Source organism: Sapajus apella, unplaced genomic scaffold (genome assembly GCF_009761245.1).
Source record: "Sapajus apella isolate SASKATOON/1434 unplaced genomic scaffold, GSC_monkey_1.0 scaffold204, whole genome shotgun sequence".
NCBI classification, from domain to species: Eukaryota; Metazoa; Chordata; class Mammalia; order Primates; family Cebidae; genus Sapajus; species Sapajus apella.
The window spans coordinates 817,180-826,485 of record NW_022437144.1 but is presented as its reverse complement, the minus strand read 5'-3'; the positions used below and the strand labels follow the sequence as shown (position 1 = coordinate 826,485).

At 45.9% G+C, this 9,306-nt stretch overlaps 1 pseudogene; it reads left to right on the top strand.

The window, feature by feature from the left end:
* Positions 1-5,066: 5,066 nt before the first annotated feature.
* Positions 5,067-8,135, top strand: LOC116544048 (annotated as a pseudogene).
* The last annotated feature ends 1,171 nt before the right edge of the window (positions 8,136-9,306 follow it).

The window sequence follows — 9,306 nt, the reverse complement described above, 5'->3', positions numbered from 1 at the left end:
TCTTACCATGTACCTACAAGGCACAGAGTTGGGCATATTTGGGAAACAGTGCTAATGACTATCATAGCCCAATTGTCCACTGTGGTACAACATATGAACATGACCTGCTCCTAGCTGATAAAGTTGTAGAGAAGGAGGGGATTGCATGAGAAGGGTTGAAGAAGCCCACCTAAGTTTTGCCCATCCCTGTGTCTCTTTAGATGTTACTGTTAAGGCAGTCTGCCCCATTATGCACCCATTTTCTAGCCAGAGTCCCCTTCCCCTTGGAAGTTCACCATTCTGCTCTACCTGTCTCTATCTGTCTGTGTTTCACAGGCTTCAAGCACACAGAGTGTTTGACCATAGAGTCGGACTAGCAGCTCACTTGAGGTCTCCTTGGCGTCTTCTTCTCCCATGAATGATTGATCAGATATCCAAGGAGCTGCTGCTACCTCATCCAGAATGGCACTTGACTTGACAGTGGTGGGATTGGATTTTGTGCAGAGTGGTGAAGGGAAGAGAGTTGAGCTGAGTGAGTCATCATTGTTATTTCCGTTGCATTTCCATTGATCTCACAAAGCTATTAAAAGAGTCAGTAACTAAGACATAGCTCGACTCTGGTTCTAAAAGTCAAGTGATAACTGAAATTCACAAATGCACAGTCCAGGAAATGGAATGAAGGGAAGGCACTGGCTCTTGGCCCCACTGCTGGGAAGGAAGGTCTCAGCTGATAGCTCAGGAAACATATCCCTGGCTTGGAAGCACAGGACCTGATTCAGGCAGCTGGCCCCAGGATGACTCCTCTGACCGCTGAGTATGGCTTGGAGAAGGAGAGTGAAGAGAGAAGGTTTTGATATGGTTTATACCATAGGATGGGTGCAGAGATGAGCAAAACAGACAATGTCCCTGGTCTCACAGAACTTGGAGTCTAGTGGGGGAAGAAAATGATTAAACAAATAATATAGGGCATGAGCAGTGTTCTGACAAGGCTGAGTATAGGGTAATAAGGCAATGGCAGCTAAGCTAGAGTTGGGGAGCCAAGGCCAGCCTCCTAGAGGACTATTCCTTCATCTAAACAGAGGACTGAGGGATAAGTAGATGGTAGCCAGGTGAAGGCAGATGGGAAGGAAGGAAGTTGCAGAAAGCTAGGAGGTAGAGGAGAGTGGGAGAATCTGAGCCTAGAGACTCAGATTCTCTAGGCAGGGACTAGATCATGAAGAACCATGTAAGTCATGTAATGGGGCTTGAACATTATCCTGAGGGGAGCAGGGGACCATGGAATAGTTGTCCATTCAGACCACACTTGCTTTTCAGAAACATCACTGTGGAAGCAGTGTAGAAGGTGGGCTAGGAAGTTGTGATATTGGAGGCAGAGAGTGCAGGTGACCTGGTTAAGATAGTTTTGATGGAAATGGGAATAAATGGATGGATCTGAGGCACGTTTAGAAGGAAGAATATATAGATGTGGACAATGAAGGAAATTCAGGCATCAGGGATGATACCTCTGTTTCTGGCCTGGACAACTGGGAGCAGTGATGGGAGAAAATGTTGATGGTTAAGAGTGGTGGCTCTGAAGCCAGCCTTTCTGGATTTTGAATTCCAGATCTGCCACTGATTGTGTTACCCTGGACAAGTTCCTTAACCTCTCTGTGTCTCAGTTTCCTTACCTAAAAAGAGAATATTAACACTACCTTCCTTATAATGATTAGGTGAAATAGTATATATAAAATGCTTTAAACTGTATCTGGAGCATAGAAAATGTTAGCTATTATAGGCAAAAAGGAAGAGGAATATGCTTCATCGGAATGATGATGAGTTCAGTTCTGAGCATGTCAAATTTAGGTTGTCTGTGGGACACTCAAGTGCAAATTGGTTATATGGATTTGAGGCTCAGGAGATGTTTGGCTGGAAATATGACTTTGAGAGTTATCAGTTTATAGATCGTAATTGAAACCTTGGGAGACGGTGCAGGGAGAATCTGTAGAGTGGGAAGAAAAGAAGGCCTAGGAACAAGCCCCAAGAACCCTCAACATGTATAGTCAGAGGTAAAAGAGTCTAATGAGGAGGCTGAGCAGTGAGGCAGGAGAAAAATCAGGAGAGAGCACAGCATCATACTAGCCAAGCTACAAGAATGTTTCAAGATGGAGGCAGTGGCCAATGGTGGCAGTGCTTTGGAGATGTCAGTATAAAAGATCTGGTAAAAAGCAATGGGAGTCACTGAGTATGGCTTGGAGAAGGAGAGTGAACAGAGAAGGAAGAAAGAAATTGTTGACGAGACTATTTTCGTGGAGTGGTAGAACTGTATGTCAGACTACATTGGGTTGAAGAGTGGGAGTGAGGAAATGAAGATAGCAAGTGTAGACAGCTCTTTCCAGAGGTTTGTCTGTGAAAAGGAAGGGTGAGCGGATGATTGCAGGTTATGGGGGTAGAGAGGGCATGCTTCAGTGCTGATGGGGAGGAGGCTGACAGTAGAGAGGGAGAGATGGGAGACACAGGCGAGGGAGGAGACAGTTGAGGCTTGAGGTCCCTGAGATGGTGGGAGGAGATGGAACTCACAGAGTGGAGGCCAGGGTGGAGGTGTCAGTCTTGGTTGGGGGTAGCACGAGAGGGAAGGCAGAAAGTGTGGATGCGGTGAGTGAATGTGCAGATTTGATTATGGGAAGTTACTGACTGATGCCTTCTCTCTGTGAAATTGACTGAGAGGGATGTGGCAAGGCTGGAGATTTGTAGATGATAGAAGTGTTCAGAGAGCCACTGGAAAAAATGGAAGAGAGAGCCCAATGGAGACTGAAAACAAAAGGGTTGCCCAGCTGTACCAAAGGCCCAGTATGTTCATAGTGGTTCCCAGCTGCATGGTTGGAGTATTTTCACCAAGGAGTGCCTAGCAATCATGGAGCAGGAGCAGAAAGGGTAGACATTTGGATTGATTTAAACGTTACTTGGGGATTTGCAAGATGGATGAAGGATAGGCAACGGGGTAAGAAAGGTGGGGATGTTGGCAAGGGAGTTAAAATGATTGACTCATAATTCTCCTACTTTCTGATTCCGAAGCTCCTGTTCCTGCTGCTTGTAACTTCTCTGTTTCCCACTCCATAGCTTCTGCTCATTCAAGGCTCTTATACTGCCTGCCTCATGGCTTCTGCCTCGTGTGTGTGTGTGTGTGTGTGTGTGTGTGTGTGTGTGTGTGCGTGCCTGCTTTTGCCCTCATTACTGACTGAAGGTCCTCTCCCTGTCTCACGTTCAGAATCCACAGGAAAGACCATCTGAGTGATTCTCTGGGTCATTATATTCATGTTTGACTGATAAGTCAGGTCACCCCTTAGACTGCTGGCTAACCTATGGGTTTTCTGCCCTGAGTCAGGGATCTATGTCTGGTACAGTCAGCGTCAACATCCTTCAGAAGGTTTTGTGGGTAAAACGAGCAGAATGGTTAAGGGGCTCTGGAACCAGGTGCCTAGTCTTGAATCCAGGCTGTCCCACTTATTGTGTAAAGTAACCTTGGGAGATTTACTTCATCTCTCTGATCCCCAGTTTCCTCATTTCTAAAGTGGGTTCAGTAAATATACCTGCCTCATTAAGATCTTTGTGAAAATGAAATAAGATAGTACTAAAAAACACTTAGCAGGTTTAGAAAAGACATTAGGGGAGACAGGATCTGAACTCCACCACCATTGAATGAACACAGTCTTCTTTCCTTCACATAAGCTCTTTACCATTTTCTGGTGTTCTGACCTTTTTTCGGGGAATGTTTGTCACCCCGTGGGCTCTTCTGACCTTTCCTCAGGGAATGTTTGTCACCCTGTGGCCCCCAAAGCCTTTGGAGTACTGAGTCTGCCATGAGCTGGGGATCGAGCTGCTGGGTCTGCTCATTGTCAGCTTGGGAGGAATCCTGGCAACCAGGCCTCTCCTGCTCAGTCCTTGGTTTCTATGAGTCATGCTCCTCTTATGCTAAGCCCAGCTCAGATTTGGAAGGGGGCTAGGGGAGTGGGGGTTGGATGAGGGAAGGAAAGGGAAGACGAAGGCAGCAATTTAGCCTCTTTCTGAGTTTCTTGGTTAGCTCCAGTTATGGAACTCTTTCCTTAGAGCTCTATTGAGGATTTTGAGGCCCCACAGTGACCACACTGCAATGTGAGGGGATCCTTCACCAGGTTGGTGGAGCCCAAGATGCCTGATGTGTGAGCAACCCCTCCCCAGGCACCCTGATAGTCAGGGCATCTTCTCTCCATCTCTATTTTCAGTACAGCTTGACGCAGACGGGTAAAGATTTTTTTTCCTAAAAATCTAAAGAGAATTAAATTGCTGATGTAAGGGAAGGGAATGTATTAAGAGGCCATTGCTCAGATATCGGGCTCCTTGAAATGACCTGGTCCCTGATGACTTGTGTCTGAGCTGATGTTTTCCTAAGGGTGGTGTTTAGGTCACTAGTGAAACATGAAATAATTTCAGATGGTACCTGGCTGGACATTTTTTAACTTTGATAGTTACGCATTCATTTTAATGTATTTTAGAAGAAAAGGTAACTAACATACAAAACTGGTGATTTCAAGGGTATTATTGTTTAAATAAGTCATGCTAAAGTTTTAGAAAAGGAAGTTTATTTAAAGAAAAATACTAAGTGGATAGTGGCGTAGGTGTTAGACATGTAGCAAAAGTCATGAAGGCAGTATACAGATGACTGAAGTTTGGGAAAGAGTGGTCTTAACCAAATTATGTTACCTTTTCTGCTGCCTCTTTTGTCCCCCATGCCCAGACTTGGGATGTCTGTGTTGGGAATTGTCTAATAGATATAGTAATCTGTGTGGCTAACTGTCATCTGAACAGGTCAAAGTCAAAAGCCTCATTTCCCTTTCTTGACTTTCTGGTCTCTGTCGAGGGCTCTCATGCTCACTCTCTCTCTCTCTCCCCACACAGCCTGTGATTGGTAATATCCCTGGGACCCCTCCCTCTTCATTTTTGACACTGAATCTTGACCAAGTCCTGTTAATTCTTCCTTCAGGGTCTCTCTCCCTCTCTTTTTTAGAGATAGGATCTCACTATATTGCCCAGGCTGGATTCAAACTCCTGGCCTCAAGTGATCCTCTTGCCTCAGCCTCTCGAGTAGCTGGGACTACAGGCACATGCTACCATGCGCATCTCAGAATATCTCTTGCACTGTGCTCCTTCTGACTGTCATCACCCATTTGAATACCACAGCCTCAGTCTGTACTTCACCATCCAATTAATCTTCCTTAAGCACAACTTTCACCATGAATTTCTCCAGGATTGATTTTCCACTGAGTATCAGATCATGGCCAAACGCCTGAATGAGCAATTTTTAGCCCTTGGACTATGGCTTCAGCCTAATACTATCTGCCCATATCTCTCGTTTCCCTCCTAGGACCCATCTAGGTCTTTACTGTTCCTCAGATGTACTCTGCTTACTTCCAGCTCTAGCTCTTTTCTATATACCTTGCTAACTCTGAGGCATTTGGTGGGGGGGTCATCAGTTCAGGAGTCCAGTTCAGCTGAAGTTTAAAAATTGGGAGTTGAGGCATCCAGTAATATTCCTTCTTTTGCCATGAAGACAGAAGGGTTAAGATAGAGCTTGAACTTAAACTTGGGTCTTTAGCAGGCTACGTTCTGAGTGTGGAAAGAGAGACTCAGCCTCTGTGGGCCCACCTCACTCTGCCTCACTGCTGAGAAGACCCTTTTCTTCTCTCTCACAGCTGACAAAGCATTCTGTTGGAAGACTACACTTCCATTCCAGAACAGTGTGCGTTACTGTGTGGAGACCCAGTGTGAGTTCCTTCCTGAGGTTTCTTGGCACTGGCTGTGCTCCTGCACCCACCCCCTACCCCACCACAACCCCTGCCGTTCATCATCCAAGGTTTACACTGTAAATATCTGGATGGGGTGAAAAGAAAAACCAGACCTCCGACTTGGGGCTGGTCTGTTGGAGGCTGAGCCAAGGGTGTGTTGTTGATATAGAAGATAGTTCTCTCCCAAGAGTTTACTGAAGGAGATTATTTTTGCTGGTTCAGGTTTTCCAGCTTTATTCAAGAGCCTGAAGACAGGAGGGAAGCAGGATGGGTGTGTATATGGGATAGCAGAGAGGAGTGACTTGTTTTTCTCTTTTTTCCTGACCCGTTGCTACCCGGCAATAGCTACCATTTATTGAGCCCTTACTGATGGCTGTGTGCTTTACACATGTCATCTTGTTTAACCCTCACAACAGCTTTGCCAAGTATTATCCCCCCACTTTATATTTAGGGAAGCAAGCTCAGAGGGGACTTACCCAGAGTCACTTACCCGGGGAATAATGAAGTCAGGATTTGCTCAATAAAAACAGGCTTTGCAGATGCCGCCACCGCCGCTGGGAAACCTGTACTATCAGCCATGGTCAGCCCCACCATGTTCTTTGACATTACCGTCGATGGTGAGCTGTTGGACTGTGTCTCCTTCGACCTGTTTGCAGACAAGTTTCCAAAGACAGCAGAAAACTTTCATGCTCTGAGCACTGGAGAGAAAAGATTTGGTTATAAGGGTTCCTGCTTTCACAGAATTATTCTAGGGTTTATGTGTCAGGGTGGTGACTTCACACGCCATAACGGCACTGGTGGCAAGTCCATCTACGGGGAGAAATTTGATGGTGAGAACTTCATCCTAAAGCACACAGGTCCTGGTATCTTGTTCATGGCAAATACTGGACCAGACACAAATTGTTCCCAGTTTTCCATCTGCACTGCCAAGACTGAGTGGTTGGATGGCAAGCATGTGGTCTCTGGCAAGGTGAAAGAAGGCGTGAATATTGTGGAGGCCATGGAGTGCTTTGGGTCCAGAATGGCAAGACCAGCAGGAAGATCACCATTGCTGACTGTGGATAACTCTTAAAGTTTGACTTGTGTTTTAACCACCAGACCATTCCTTCTGTAGCTCAGGAGAGTGCCCTCCACCCCATTTGCTCGCAGTATCCTAGAATCTTTGTGCTGTCCCTGCAGTTCCTTTTGGGTTCCATGTTTTTCTTGTTCCCTTCCATGTCTAGCTGGATTGCAGATCTGGGTTAAGTTTATGATTATGAAGTAAAAACTAAATAACAACAACAAAAAAAGTATTAAGCCACCTACTCCAAGGCAAGCCTCGTGCTGTGTACTGGCTGTGCAGTTGTGAATATCAGGTCATTGTCTTCAGTAACTTGCAACCATGAGGGTGAGTGTGACAGACAAGCAGGCAGTGATGGGACCGTGTGGTACCTCTTCTGATAGGGAAGAAACTAGTGCTGTGGGAGCACAGAGAAGGGGAACCCATCACAGACAGAAGCAGGAGGTGGGAAGTCAGCAAAAGCTTTCCAGAGAAGGTGATGACCTGTATGAATCTAGAGAAAGAGTACGAGTCAGCCCGGTGACGGAGATGGCCGATAAGCAATTCAGGCAGAGGGCATGGCATTGCAAAGGGCCAGAATTAAGTGAGAGCAACATGCTATGAGAAACTACTGAGAGTGGTTGAGTGGCTGGTGTAGGCTGAAAGATGAGACTGAGGAGGAAGGTGGGAGTTGCCTCGTGAAGTCCCTGTGAGCCATGGGGAGGAGTTTAGACTTCATTCTCAGTGAAGAGGACTCATGGGAGGGCTTTGAGCAGGGGAGTGATGTGATCCCATTGGCATTCTCTTGGGCTCAATCTGGCCACAAATTGTAAAGGACCAAGAGTGGAAGTGGCATATCACAGTGGGGGTGATGAGGATATCACAATGGCTTAGTCCAGAGTGGTAGAACCAGGGGAGATAAGTTCAAGGTTCACGTTTCAGGTAGAGTTGACAGTACTTCTCGATGGATTTCAGGTAGGCAGTGAAGGAGAGGGAGGAGTCAGGTCATGTCTTTGGACTCCAGCGACCTCTCTGGCCACAAAGCTGCAGTTGAGGGTCTTCTGCAGTCAGCCTTGAGATCTGGAGCATTGGAACCTGCTGGAAAATTAATGTGTTTTTGCTTGCCATTGAACCAATAGGATAGGAGAGAGAGAGATGGGAGAATGTGATTATTTGTTTGTTTATAATCATGAACACCGTATACATGTATACACATTATCTTGTGCCCAGCACAGTTTAAGTGCTTTGGAAGTATTTACTTATTTAATTCTTACAACAACTGGTTTTATTATTCCAGTTTTCCAGATGCAGAAACTGAGGCACAGACAGATAAGTAACTTGACCAAGGCCACACAGCTAGTGACAGAGCTGGAATTCAAACTCAGGTGGTCTCACTCCAGAGTTCTGTACTCTCTGTTCTGTGGAGTCACTCAATCATGCATGCAGGCATGCATTCACTGTGTAATTACTGAGGACATAATATGTGCTAGGAATAGGAGGTAAAATAATCTACAAAACCAGATCCAGTCTCTGCCCTCATGGAGTTCACAGTCCAGTGGAGGAGGCAGATATTACCCAAGTAATCACACAGACAAATATATACATGCTAGGAGAGCCTAGAATAGGGGATTTGACCTAGCCAGAGAGGTCAAAGAAAGCATCTTTGAGGAAATGATATCTGAGGCAAAATATGAAGGATAAATAAGAGTTCATTAGGCAAAGAAGGGAAGGAACAGTGTTCCAGACAGAGGAACTAGCATGTGCAAGGGCCCTGTGGTGGGAGGAAGCATGATGTATTTGAGGGGCTGGCAGAATGCCAGAGTGGCCAAAGGAGTGAGGAGGCATGTATGAGGTAAGCCTGGAGCCCTCACGAAGACAAGCTACTTCTAGTTTTACCACTGAATATTTTCAAGCAGGGGGTGCATGACATGTTCACATCTGCATTTTGAACCAATATCTCTGGTCACTTTGGCTTCAACATGAAGGCTGGTTTGGAGCAGGCCAGGATGAAAGCCAGGAAACCAGTTAAGGTAGGGGTAGAGGATGGGAGGATTGCCATAATTCAGGGGACAGATGATGGTGGCTTAGACTGGGGTGGTAACTTTGGGGCTGTGGAGGGATTCAAGAGCTACTGATTTTTGCTTCCTGAAAAGCAGCAGATTCTGGTGATAGATCAAGTGTGAGGATTCAAGAGACAAGAAGGAGATGTCAAGAAAGGCTCCTAGGCTGTCTTGCCCATTCAGATAGATAGATGGTGGTTATATTTTGGAGGCCTCAGGAGAGGCCTAGGTTTCATGGAAGAAGATCACACATTCCGTTTTGGGTATGTCAATTTTGAGGTGCATTGAAATAGCTAAGAGTAGAAGTCAAGTAAGCAGCAGGCTACTGAGTTATGTGGACCTAGAGTTTAGAGAAGAGGGCTGGGCTCATTCAGTGGTGTCCTGAAGCAGTTCACACTAGCTCCTGAAAGCCTGTCTGTTGATTAAGTAT